General features: G+C 37.1%; 1 protein-coding gene across 1 annotated transcript in view; it reads right to left on the reverse strand.

Moving 5' to 3' along the window:
• Positions 1–219: 219 nt before the first annotated feature.
• LOC146483930 (uncharacterized) overlaps positions 220–14,243 on the reverse strand; it is a 28,761-nt gene continuing 14,737 nt past the window's right edge. The window contains exon 2 of the mRNA XM_085105506.1: positions 220–1,408. The gene's annotated coding sequence lies outside the window, so the exon portion shown is untranslated. The remainder of the gene's footprint in view (positions 1,409–14,243) is intronic.

A 14,243-nucleotide genomic window follows, 5' to 3' on the forward strand; every position in this document is an offset into this window, starting at 1 on the left:
ACTATTTCTCTCAGGAGATAATGGGCTAATAACTGAGTGTGCTAAGCTTTTCCGATATTCCCACTGGTTGCTTATTCATCTCTGAAGTTCGCGTGGCTACCCCCAGGTTTCCGATTCAAATAGCCCTTGCTAAGATCTGTTTTTCCAACATACTCACAAACTACTTAAAATTGCCTCCATATTACCAAATTAAAAGGTGTGGATAGTTGCAGATATGTCGATATTCTAAAAAACCACACAACACTTTTTAAATTTGAAAACATGTTTCGACAGAAACTTCTGTCATCTTCAGTTTAAATTACAAAGCACAGAATTGAATATATAGTGTAAACCAAAATGCTAATTAACTATAACCACAAAGGAAACATGACAATGTAAAATATTACAGAGAAAGTTTTAAATTAACATGATGAAGTTGATGATTAAGTGTAGGTTTTTCCCATTGAATACGAATGGCTTCTTTTATCTCCATATTATAGGAGTCACCGTTCTTAAATTGATGATAATTATTTAGCGAAGATCGGGAAATCATCAACGTGTAGTACTGAGAAAGTTATGATATATGTACATTTTCGAGACAGGCCAAACAGGCATATTCTTGAAAAAGAAAATCGGAGTTCTCCCAACAGTCGAACCTCACCACTTAGGTATAGGAGACTCGTGGCAGCTAGGTCATTTAACTAGGTTCATGTGACAAATATCCTGCAGAACTAGGATTTCCTTTGTTTTTAGTAGGCCCATGTCACTGACTGAAACAAATAAACTACTTTATTCACGAGGCTCAAAATGTGACATGACAGTTCTTTAAAAAATAAGCTTATTGCAATCCAGTCCAAAATTAGTGATATGTACTTTTGAAGAATTGTATAAATTTACCGCAATTCACTTTTTCTTTACTACAATGGTATTTTTCTTAATAAACTAATAAACCATTATCATTAGTCTCCAAAGAAACTGTCGAGTAATTCGTCGGTGAGGGAGCTAAAGGAATGTTTGGTTTTATCAACTTAGTTGATAAAGCGTTTTGGCCACCGTTAAGACATTCGAGTGCTGACCTTCACTGCCCAAATTTTGAGAACTATAAACACTATCAAATTCTTGATCTTTTAAGGGTAAGACGATTACCCCTGTTGGTTTTTTTTTTTATTTGAAATTGCATAACCTCATCACTTGACAGTAAAATAGTCTGCTCTTGAATTTAGGGACAGTTATCTATTTTATGCTGGCCAAGCTAAAGCTGGTTAAGCTTGCAAAAGCACGCGAACTTGGCTTTAATGATTCTAAGTAATGACTCTCGTAAGTGAATAATTAAGAGTTCAAAGTCCACTGTGGTTTACTGTATGATGAATGTAACGACGTCCTCTTTTCCAAGTTGCAATGCAATTTGTCAGGCATTCCCCACCTGCAACTAATAAACAAAAATCCAATTTTAGTATCAGTGTTGTGAACCGCTTTTTTAAACATAATTCTACACCCTTATGCATATCTAACAAAAGGAGATGGCAGAACGATTGATTGGATCAGGTTGTTTTCTGAGCGAACAGCACAAAGTTATTTTTAAACTGGTCCATAAGTCGACTTTCATTTTTCAACTAATCAATAATGCCGATTCTTCTCGGTATAAATCAAAATATAGAACCCAGCTAACAGCCTATTTAGAGTGAGAGATAAGCAAAACCTGAAAAGCAAGATCAAAAACTGGACTGGTCTCAAGTTTAGTTCCTGAGACTGTCATACATATTATTCAACATAAATGGTTGGGGAACTAGTCTGTAGAAGGCGTATTAGGACTATCTCCTAATCATGTGGAATAAACTGAATCAGTAGATTGGATAAGGAGATTACTCTCCGTGGTGCTGCGTCGGTGGAGAGTACAAACAAATGTTTAATTTATCAACAAAGTTGATAAATAAGGGTAATTTAGCGTTTTGTATATTTTCCTATCACCAACGTTTGCTGCCTTCGCCCTTTTTAAATTTATTTCCGACTGGTGGTCAAATTCATAATTATGATACTAGAACCTCAGCTCATTTTCGACCTCACACCTGCCGGACGAATATCAAGCAATTTACTATACTCTATAGAGGGCCAAAAATATGGAATGCTTTGCCATTATCAATTACGTCTTCCCCTAGTCTATCCACCTTCAAAAGAAAGCTTCTTGATTTCCTCAGTTAATTGCATGAAACGTCCGACTCTGTTATGTCTTTATAGTCTTACCACCGTATGTTAAAAAATCTAAATACAATGTCTTTACTGGTCTTAAAGTCCTCACATATCTCCGAGGAGACCTCTCAGTATAAGCCCGGGGGTTTCTTGAGGTGTCCTCGCCACTTCTTACTTCTTCTTTTACTATTATTATCTACTCTCAACTTATGTACGATCCTAGTCTATTATTCATTGTAACTTTCTATGTTTGTATGTCGTGGTGAATAGATAAATAAATAAATAAATAAATAAATAAATAAATTCCAGTGCTGCCGCTTCGAGCGTTAACCCTTCATCAGAGCAAATTGCTCTAGCTCTGGCGCTCTGGGAAAATTTGAATCAGTATCTTATTCTTTTTAATTGTCCTTTCAAAAGTAAAATGAACGGAACGTTACAGTTTTTTTTTGTCAATTGTCGTTCATCCTATTATGATGTTCATAAGTCGGAAGAAAAATATAGACCAATTACAATGTACCCTTAGTATCCTGTCACAGAAACCACAACTGTTTTTCAACAGAATGGAGAGAGTTTTCTACTTACATAATGCATTCGGTACCCGTAATAATACAATTCAATGGTAAAACTAACCTTTACTTTCCAAAATCAAGGTCACGTTATCTCCAATCAGCATGAAAGGCGCCCAGTCCCTCACATCAGAATAGCTGTTATTTCTCATCCACTTCATGGCCTGGTGAAGAGATTCACTGGCACTGTCCCCACGAACAAGGTGCTCATAGAAACGACTCATTAGTTTCTTTGTTGCTTCGTCTGGTATGGACCATAGCGCCACCAACACTGAGCGTGCACCGGATCCTAAGAAAGCTCGAGCGATTCCAACAATTCCCTCTGCTCTAACCTGTCCTTGTGCGCTGTGACAGCAGCTGAGTACTACAAGTTTTGCACGCAGTTGAACTTGTGAAATGTCAGCCATTGTCAACAGGTAGTCTTTCTCGGTTGGAATCCCGTTAAAGGGGTGTTGAGGAGCAAGAGCAATTTCTCCTCTTTCAGCATCACCATGAGCAGCAAAATGAATCAGACTTACAGAGTGTATGTTCTGAAGAACCGCTTCCTTGGTTGCTTCTTTCCATAACAAAGGCTCAGCTCCGATCAGTTTTCCGATCATCTCCGCTTCTTCTCTCGCAGAGGGAAGGCGAGAAAGGACCCCAAGGCATCCCTTGTAAGACACGTCCCTAACGTCTGGTTCGCCCACTATCAGTGCTCCTGTCCGACTGTGATAATCTGATGGACTGCCCTGAATGAGCCCAAGAGTCGTCAAAGAAGGAACAATTCTGATCCTGTAATCTTCTGATAAGTAATTACCACAATCATCCTTTAAAGCTGCAAATGGAACTTTGTACAAGGAGCGATCAGGAACAATAATGAGTTCAGGTTGATCAAGAAAGTCGGCCACAGGAGCAATGATCATTTTGTAACGCTCGGCTCGGGTGGGAAGGGGCCGTAGGACTTCTTCTTCCTCCTCCTCTACTGGGCGGTAAGCTGACAAGTGTCCTTCTGTTGATTCACTTGTTGAGTCCCTAGCTTCTAAAGAAGACAGTGATCGATCTTCGCAGTGCTCTTGAGGGAGAACATTAAACATTCTAAAGCTTTCTTCACTAAAAACCTCGTCCACATTTCTTTCCAATCCCTTAGTGACATAACATTCGTTGACATTTATTGCTCGAAAAAGTATTGGTTTGTTCCCGTTAAGGACAAACAAAAACATAAATTGCCCAAAATATGAAATGTATAGAAAACTACAGCTACTTTCTTTCTTCACGACCCTTTCAATTTCAGCCCATGACGGCGGGTTGGATGAAGTTTGTTGTTCAGCAGAATGCAGACCTGAGATTAAGTCTGCCAGAGCTCTGGCTCGTCCAAGCTCTAGAACACAAAGAGCTTCTTTCGCATTTCCATTGCTGCAAAACATTGCACTAAGTAAATGGTAACTTGAACGGCACTGGTCTGAAAAGGATATCTTGAATTGGTCTTTGGGTCCCAGATAGCTCCAGATTTTCTCGTACTTGTTAATGCTTTCACGGAGATTCAAAATGATTTCATGTTGTAAACTTGAATCTCCTTTTAAAATGGCGTCACATGCAAGGCATAGGTGCCACACTGCCTCTGAACTTATGTCACCGATCTCTCTGCTCATAGCAAGTGCTTTCTCGTGATGCTCTTTAGCCTCGCGATGTTTAGCAAGTAAATTACACAAACTTCCCAAGTTTCCGTAACAATTGGCTTCTCCTTTCTTGTCTCCAATTTCTTTTCTTAGCGCCAGTGCTTTACTTTGAAATTCTTCAGCTTTTCCATATTCACAGAGAAATTGATACACAGTTCCCAGGTTACCATAAGCCGTGGCTTCTCCTTCCTTGTCTCCAATTTCTTTTCTTAACGCCAGTGCTTTCCTTTGAAATTCTTCAGCTTTTCCATATTCATCAAGAGATCTATACACAGTTCCCAGATTACCATAACAGGCGGCTTCTCCTTTCTTGTCTCCAATTTCTTTTCTTAGCGCCAGTGCTTTCCTTTGAAATTCTTCCGCTTTTCCATATTCACCGAGAGATTGATACACAGTTCCCAGGTTACCATAACAGGCGGCTTCTCCTTTTTTGTCTCCAATTTCTTTTCTTAACGCCAATGCCTTTCTTTGAAATTCTTCAGCCTTTCCATATTCACCGAGAGATTCATACACAGTTCCCAGGTTACCATAACAGTTGGCTTCTCCTTTTTTGTCTCCAATTTCTTTTCTTAACGTCAGTGCTTTCCTTTGAAATTCTTCAGCTTGTCCATATTCACCAAGAGATTGATACATAGATCCCAGGTTACCATAAGACACAGATTGTCCTCCTTTGTCTCCAATTTCTTTCATTATCGGAAGAGCTCTCCTTAGAAATTCTTCACCTTTGCCATATTCACCGAGAGATATATACACAGTTCCCAGATTAATGTAACACAAAGCTTCTTTCTTATTGTTGCCTCTTTCTATCATGATGGTTAGTGATTTCTTATAAAGCGTCTTTGCTTGTTGATATTTAGCTTGAAGGTGTAAACACTTTGCCACGTAATAGGTTACATCGCCTTCTTTTGCTCTTAAGCCAACGTTGCGAAGTAAGTGCAGAAGTTTTCTTGCGCATTCTATCCCACTCGTGTGATCGTTAAGAAGGAAATATGCACTAATCATCCCAAGGCATATGTATGTGTAGGCTGGTTCTACTACCTCTTCCCGGGCTGTGTTGTTTAAAAGAATCAAACATTCCTGGGACAACTTAATGCCTTGTAGAACTCGCCTTGTTTTGAGAAGAAAACTGGCAACGCTTGTACCAAAAAGGACTATCCCCATAACTTTGATTGTGTTGTCCATAACGTTCTTAACTAGAAATCGGGAAAAGAAAACAAAACCACAAGTAGTCTGGGGCTGCTTTTTATAACGGTAAACGATTATTGAGCGGCCACCCTGTTTTCTTAATCGACCGGCGATGACGTCAGTTTTAGCGCCCGTTAATAACATATTGGAGTTCAAGTCAGTTGACATGAAGCCTGTTTTAATCTGTCGCCTCTATTCGACTGTATTCAACTCTATTCTTAGTGCAGCTCGAGGAGCGGCGGTTTATTGGTATTTTCGTCTGCATAAAATTGGTCAAAATTCCTCACGTGACGCAATATGCCTTAAAAAAGTGTGGAGCTCTGACGAATGGTGTCGCCAAACGGTGTCACCCAGAATTCAAAGCTAGATTCCATGGATTATCGGGGCTGCTTATCGGCTGTCGTGATAAGTGGAGTGAGGATGGAGAAAACTGCCCTTCAACGAATACATGGCTGAGACCAAAAAAAAATACAGCACATCGGATCTGAAAAGATGCTCGGTATATTAAATATAAAAGTGAGTAAGTGGCAAAGGAACGCGAATTCTATGATTTCCTATGTTATATTTATGTTTTAATCATCTAAACATATACTGCATCGGTGTTGTTTGCAGGCTACTACAAATATACTTGCATTGAATAAACATGAAATAAATAAAAATCGATTATTAAAGGAGAAACTGCACCCTTGTTAATCAACGAGCTGCGCGGCTCAGGATATAAAATAGTCTAGCGTTGTGACTCATCATCGAAGGGAGCTTTCGTACCAAAAGGTTCTTCAAAGGAAATACACGCAAATAAGGAGCAATCGACAGAATCTGTCATGCCTTAGGTGGAATTTTCAAAATCACATATAGATTTAAAATCAGTGAAGAAAGAATAATATTCTACAACATTCCACTGCCACGAGTTTCATTACATAAGGGTTGATAATTTATTTGCATAATTACCTTCACATTACCTAATAAATGAAAGGCCAAAAAGGGTGCAGTTCCACTGATACTATTTCTACGCATTTTATCGTTTTCTAATTAAAATATCTGGTAATGCAAGTATTTATTTCAAAGGAGGGTAGCACTAAATAACTAAAAAGAAAAAGAAAAAGAAAAACAAAGAAGAATATATTAAAATCGAGTTAAAAACCAACAAATTACAATTATTATAATAGAATTGTTCAAGAAAACTAACTAAAACGTGACGGTTTTCCATCTATCCTGCAACTTTCGTTTTTATAGAATTTCTTCGCGACCAAACAGCCCTCTTTAGCGAAATCAAGTTAAAGATTACGATACAACTGTGTTAATTTTTGGCAACGGTAGAACAAAATTATAGTTTTATATTCAATTGGTATAAATAAATAACATTATGCACGACAATAAAAACTTTATTTGTCGAAACTTTCCACGATACTACTTATAGAGGAAATGAGCTTGCATCAAAATAAACAATGGTGGCGAAAAAGAAAGAGGTCATTTACTAGATGCACCAAGCATTGAGAACTCTAAACACAAAGCGCCTTAAACTCGAAGAAGGAATTTCTAAAGCTGGAAAATGATGCACTTAAAACTGGGAAAACGAAACACCTACTACGCGCTTGAAAACGAAGCACCGAAACTTGAAACCAAAGTAATACTAAGTATTATAGACTATTTATGATAGTACGCGCGCTCTCGTTGGTCGATAGGTGTGTTAATATAATGCGAGAGTATTGAGACGTCACGCTTTCTGTGTGTCTTGGCACAATTTGAAGACATTTCAAAGCTTGCACAGCACTTGCACAGTAATTTCAAGTACAACTGTTAAGGAAATGGAGAAAATTTTTTCAAATTTTTATCGGGGTTAGCCTATCTCTTCCCCCCTGTCTGGAATTCTCTCAACCCCCTCGTGTTCAGATGAGGCTATGTATACACGGAAAAAGTCCTCTATTGCCTAATTAATGAGCCGGCTAGATTAAACTGTGTCGTAACTTGAATTTAGGGCTTACGGATACTAGAATTGACTTTGCTTAATTACCTTTTTATTTATTTATTTAAAAAGCTTCTATCTTAAAAAAATATTTTTAGACATCATCTTGAAAACGAAGTTCTCAAAGTAGCTGGAACACAAATAGACTGTATCATGGAAACTCTTGGTTTTCTTTTTTACTCGTGTCGGTACGGCAACGAGTCAAGGTTTTAATCTACATTTATTTCGTCGGTAAAATCCTAGAGATATCGCACCAACTGTTATAAATATTAAAACGAAACTATCATCAATATATGCAAAAAATAACTATAAAAATAAATGAATAAAGTTGAATAATGCCAAAAATAATTGTAAAATTAAATAATATAAAAGTCTAGTAATTCTTAACTAAGAAGCTAAGTAACTCAGATTTTAAAGGAACTAAGGCATTTGACTCTCCTATGTCCATGAGTAAACTGTTCCATACTTTTATGGTCCTTGGAAAAAAGGAATGAAATAAATGTGTTTCTTCGCCTTTTCATGTATTATATCTATAACGATGGCTTCCCCGAGTTCTAAGTTCGGTATGGGGGTAGAGATAAATGTTAATATCAATTTGCCCACGATACATTTTGCTCATGCCTATTGACCAGTTGTATTTTCAAATTTCAAATTGTAACGTTTTTGTTTATGAAACTTTAGCCTATGTTTTTCAGGTACTCTCTCGTAAACGACCACCCTTGGGGCACGACAAAGTGGTCGCTTATGGGAGGTGGTCGCTTACGGGAAAGATAAAACATATAAGCCTAATATTAGATTGATTAATTTTAAAATTACATAAAAATATTACCTTATCAGCTAAAATTAGGCAAATAGTTACATTTTCTACGGAGACAATGACATTTCTATTCCTTGGCTTAAGGAAAAGATTGAAACCACTGGCATATTTCAGGTTGAATAGCGCCTGGGCAATCTATTCATTCTTCTGATGAAACCTTGTATAACAAATTGGGACAGACCACTGTTATTATCTGACAGCAGTCCGGGGTAGCTTCATTGAAAGTTGAACTTTTGTCACTTCTGAGTAATTATTTACTAACGAAATCCTTCTGCAGAAATTGAAGCTTTATGGTGTGTGCCAGGCCAGCCTAAACTGGTTTGCTTCATACCTCACTGAAAGAACTCAGAAAACATTTGTTGATGGTGTACTGTCAGATAGCAGCACAATTAAATGCGGAATACCACAGGGATCTATTCTTGATCCGCTACTTTTTATTATTTACATTAATGATCTTCCATCCTGTGATCTCTATTCTAAAGTGCGGATGTATGCAGATGATACCAGCTTAACTGTTGCACATTCTGATGAATATACCCTGGAACAACTGATGAACCATGATTTACATGAAATTCATTCGTGGCTAATAACTAATAAACTTAGCCTAAATGTGATAAAGACCAAATACACGATTGTAGCTAGTCATTATAGGATAAAACACCTCGAGCATCAATTCAGTATACACTTAAATCACCATTACCTTACAAGGGATAACTCATATAAATATCTTGGTGTCGAAATAGATCAATCTTTAACATGGAGAGATCATGTAGATAACATTGCTAAGAAAGCCTCTGGAGGGATTGGAGCTCTGAGACGTGTCAGACATCTTATACCTCGTGAAACATTAATCACAATGTACAGCTCCCTGGTACTGCCATATTTCGATTATTGTAGTACAGTATGGGGGAGCTGTGGGAGGGGGATGTGTGACCGACTCCAGGTCCTCCAAAACAGGGCTTCCAGAATATTAACCTTTTCAAATTATGATAGACGGTCGGTTGAGATACTAGATGAACTTGGATGGGATAATCTTGAGACACGAAGGATAAGGCAGTTAGCTACAATAGTGTATAAACTGATTAATGGAACTATGCCCAATCATTTAACTCAAATTTTTACAGGCACAAACTCTATGTATTCTTACAACTTAAGAAACTCTACATACAATTTATTTGTACCAAGACCATGTACTGAAGCTGGTAAAAACAGCTTTCACTATAGAGGGGCGGTTCTCTGGAATAGTCTGCCTGGTAAGGTCAAAGGTCAGACAAGCCTGAAATCATTTTTATCACATTTGTAATTTATTCGTATATAATTAAGACCTTAGTCTCCTATTTATACATTATAGTTCTAATTATCTCCTGTTGTATGCTTTATTATATGTTTTCCATATTGTATTATATTTGTAATTTATTCATATATACTTAAGACTTAATACTCCTATTTTCCATATTGCACGATTTATTGTATCTTTTACACGGCTCTCTGGAAGAGCATTTTTATGAAAGGGATTCCGTGTTTAAATAAATAAAGATGATGATGATGATGATGATGATCATACGTGATTATGTTGGGTGGTCGCTTACCAAAAACAGAAAACAAAAGATGTATTTCAAGTTTCTGGCCTAAAAACTGGTCGCGGTCCCTTAAGAAATTTGAGCGGTGGTCGCCTACGAGAGAGCTCTTGAAACAGTATTTTTAAAACTGAGAAACAAAACGATTGTTTACGAGGTGGTCGCTCACGGGAGGTGGTCGCTATGACAGACTTGACTGTATACGCTCCCACTGCGTCTGGTTCCCTTAAAATTGCCGGTGGTTGACGGGAATGACCAAAGGCGCAACTATAAGTATCAAGAATTTCAAACCAGAATTTTATTTTGATGTCACACGTCAAAGGAGGCACTCAGAAAAAACTAGGTCAGTTGTTTTACTATAGGAATAGGCTTTGCACAAAAAAAAAATTCAAATTATTATCATGACGGTGTATGCACTTAGCTGACATGCGAAGATGGAAGTTTGGTGACGGTTGAACCTGTAATCAACTTTCTTTTACTCCAATTTAATTTTATCATGCAAGTTTTACATAAATTTCGTTACCGCGTCTGAAGTTCGAAATTTTTCTGGCTATTATTATCATCCAAACATACATCACATCTCGCAGCTACAACGAATACACTTCAGTGCAATAAACATGAAGAGAAATGTATTGTTACATGTAAAAGAACATAATTAATTTAGTCAGACTTCGCTCTTGTTAATGACTGAGCTTTCGACTCAGGGTATAAAATAGTCCAGCATTGCATGCAACTCATCATCGAAGAGAACTTCCGCGTATTCCTTATGGGAGAAAATGAAAGGCCGAATATAATAAGCGAAAAGAGGGTTTTTCCCTACAAACATCTGTCATGCCTCAGGTGGAATTTAAATACTCGTTTAAAGATTGCAATTCAGTGCAAAAAGAATTAAAGAAATGGCGTATTGCTTGAACATTATTTTCCGTTTGCCAATATTCTACTTTATTCCATTGCCTCGAGTTTGCTTACACAAGGGTTGATAATTATGTTGCATATTTTCCTTTAGATTTTCGAATTGCTAATTAATAGCAGGGACAAAAAAACCGTGCAGTTCCATAATATAGTTATTTGGTAATTTAAGTCTTTATTTCATAAGGGTAGCACTTAATAGCTAAGAACCAAAAAAAAAAAAACAAATAAAAAAGAATATTTCAATGGAGTTAAAACCAACAAATAAAACTAATATAATTATTTAAGAAAACTAAACAATTTCACGATTTTTAATCTATCGTACAAAACAAGACAACGATTTTTTTATATATCGAGATTTACCACTCGACACCACCACTAAGCATTGAGAACTTGAAACACAAAGCGCCTTAATTTAACTCAAAGAAGGAATGTCCAAAACTGGATAATGATGCACTTAACACAGGAAAAGCGAAACACCTTCCACAAGCTCGAAAATGAAGCACCAAAACTTGAAAATGAAACGCATCCTACAGTCTTGCAAATTAGGTAGTAGCTTTTAACTAGCAACTCCGACGGTGACGGCAGCGAAAAGGAATACAAGTTTCTTCAAACGTCGTCGCGATCATTCCAACTCACCTTAAATGTCAAATGTAGGTGAAATTTCCTGGGGTTGAATTCTTGGAGACCTCACCCAACTTTACAAAAAGAGAAAAAAAATCGTCATCGTAGCGGAGTCTACGTCCTCCATAAAACGTCCCATCGGACATTTCATGTCCTAGTCATACAGTAATGGCAGAGAAATGTACCAAAAAATGTAACGCACATGCAGCGTTGTTGTTTTGGTTATTAAGCCTATTGCTTCTACTTTTTTTTTTTTTGCGTTCTTTTCGCCGTCGTTGTTGCGAACGTTCTCTAATAATAAGTAATAACGAGCGCTAGATTAACTGTGTCGTAACTTGAATATTGGGCTGACAAAGACTAGAAGGACTGTATTATATAACACCTTAAAAATATTAAGAAAAACATGAATAAAAAAGAAAAAAGACAAGAATCAGTGGTAACGAGTTGCTTGAAAGCGTATTAAGTACTCAAAGATTGCACACAAATAGACTGGAAGGAAGACCTCAGGTGTCCATACGACAGACCATCGTAAAAAAAAGCCGACTGTTGTGCAGGTTAACAAAGCAGCTTTGACATTTGAGTACAAATGAAGTAGCTAAAAGAGTTGGCCGTTCAACTCGGAAATGGAGCACCCGAATAATTAAAGTCTTTGAGGATTATTCCACTATCCGATTCTATTAATCTTTTACATAATCATAATCAAACCATACTCATGATACTTTTTAGTCTTAAGGTTATGAGTACGTGTACGTAGCGTGAATGAAAAAACAAAAAATCACAATATTCATATTTAGAAACAGCCATTAATTTGTCCGCATGAATAAGATTGAAACTGAAATTCTGACTGTCGTGAACTAAAGCCAGTGTTTTGTACATAAAATTTAAGGTCACATTTGGGGCGAGTTTCAAATTACTAAGCCAAACACGGTAAAAGGATAACAAACATTATTAATCATTTAACCGCTAAGCGCGGATTTATGCGCAATTTGGGGATAAGCCAGTCGTACGACTGTAACGTTATTTGTTTTGGCGATGTGAGCTGTCTTTGGCAATCAGCTAGTGAAGCAGTAAAATATTTAACAATTACCCTGCGAAATCGGGCGGAATATTGCCTGATGCTTAGCCAGCGGGGCCGTAGGACGAGATGGACTAAAACCAGGGAACATTTCGCAAGATTACATTGAGCAGGTTAATTGTTTTATTATTCAACACATCGATAACAGAGTACACTACATTCATTATTGCAGAAAAGCTGGAGACGATGTTCCGAGGTCATTACTTCGAAAATACGAATATTTAACAACTATCCTGCGAAATCGCGAGAAAAATCGCCTGGTACGGGATAATACAAAAGTCTAGCGAAAAAAAAAATGGCTGAACTTTAATTTTCCAGTTCATAAACAAAAAGGTAAGCAGTTAAAGTTTTTGCACTAACCATTACAAATTTTGACAGCAAACTTGGTTGCCTCTGTGTTTTATGAAACAGCATTATTAATAATTTGGTGTACTTGCGAGGTCGTTACTTTTTGAAAGCGCTCTGCCATTTTTCTTCCCGATAGACAAACTGAATTTAGTATATCACAGGATATCTGTTTACTACGGACGACGAATATCCAGCGCACCATGACCATATTTGTGCGGTGTTATAATGTATTGAATAATAACTTAGAATACATACAGGCCTAAGTGAGAAAACTGGAAGCAAATTACTTCGAGTTATGACTCATAACTCGAAGTAATTTGCTTCCAGTTTCAACAGCCAAATGGTAGGAATATTCGACCCAACCACCAAACACTTCTATGTGCTAAAAATATCAACTGTCCTCAAAAATGAATTCCACAAACCCAGAAAAAAATTAAACAAATTAAAAAGGCAAGTGCGTGGGGAAAGTTTTCTGCTTGCGGTGCATGCCTAAATAAGAACTCTGCTAGAAAGAAAAAGTTAATGTTTGAGCCAGAAGCAATGATTTAGGTAGTTTGGTTGAAATTGGACGTCACAGAGAACAAAATGGGGTATTTTTCTCAAATTTTAGAACTCAATGCGTTAAAATTTAATAAGAGCCCATTATCAATTGCAAATTCAGTCAAAGTCTCTTTCAATTCCAGTCTGGAGCGCAGATAGAATATTTTCTTTAAACTAACGAATTAAATTAAAATAAAGTTTACTGAACATACTATGTCCTTTTTTCGTCACTTAAGTCTGTGTATTCTACCGCGGCATCAGCTAAAGTTTATTTACAGAAGTATTTCTCGTATTCCAGATGTTCTCTTCAGTTCTTTATTTCGGAGCGCGTGTAAAATTCGCATGTCAGTCAGTCAACAAACCGTAAGATCAACATATTTTCTTTGCTAATTACATCCGCAAAGGCCAACTTTAAGGTAATACATACAAAAGCCATACAGCAAAATAAGCTTTGAAAATATTTGTACTTACTCACACTTCACAGTTGATGCTTCTCACACTTCACAGCTCTTCACAATCAGGAATGACCGGAGTCCACACAGTAGCGGGAAAAACAAAAAGTTTTTTTAGTACAAGCTAACGATCGAAAACAAAAGAACAAAAAATTTGGAAAGGAACACAAAAATTTCGAAAACGAAGCAGCGGTGACTTCAAAATGAAACGTTCATTGTTAATTCGGGTTGTTGATATCACATCAGATTAAATACACGCAGGTGAATTGAAGACTGGGTCCAATTAAAAATTAAGTGGGAATGGTCTAACTTTGCAAGCATTTCACACGACATTAAATAATTCTAGAATTATAATTTTTGCCCTTC

The sequence above is a fragment of the Pavona decussata genome, unplaced genomic scaffold (assembly GCF_977016875.1).
Source record: "Pavona decussata unplaced genomic scaffold, jaPavDecu1.1 SCAFFOLD_37, whole genome shotgun sequence".
NCBI classification, from domain to species: domain Eukaryota; kingdom Metazoa; phylum Cnidaria; class Anthozoa; order Scleractinia; family Agariciidae; genus Pavona; species Pavona decussata.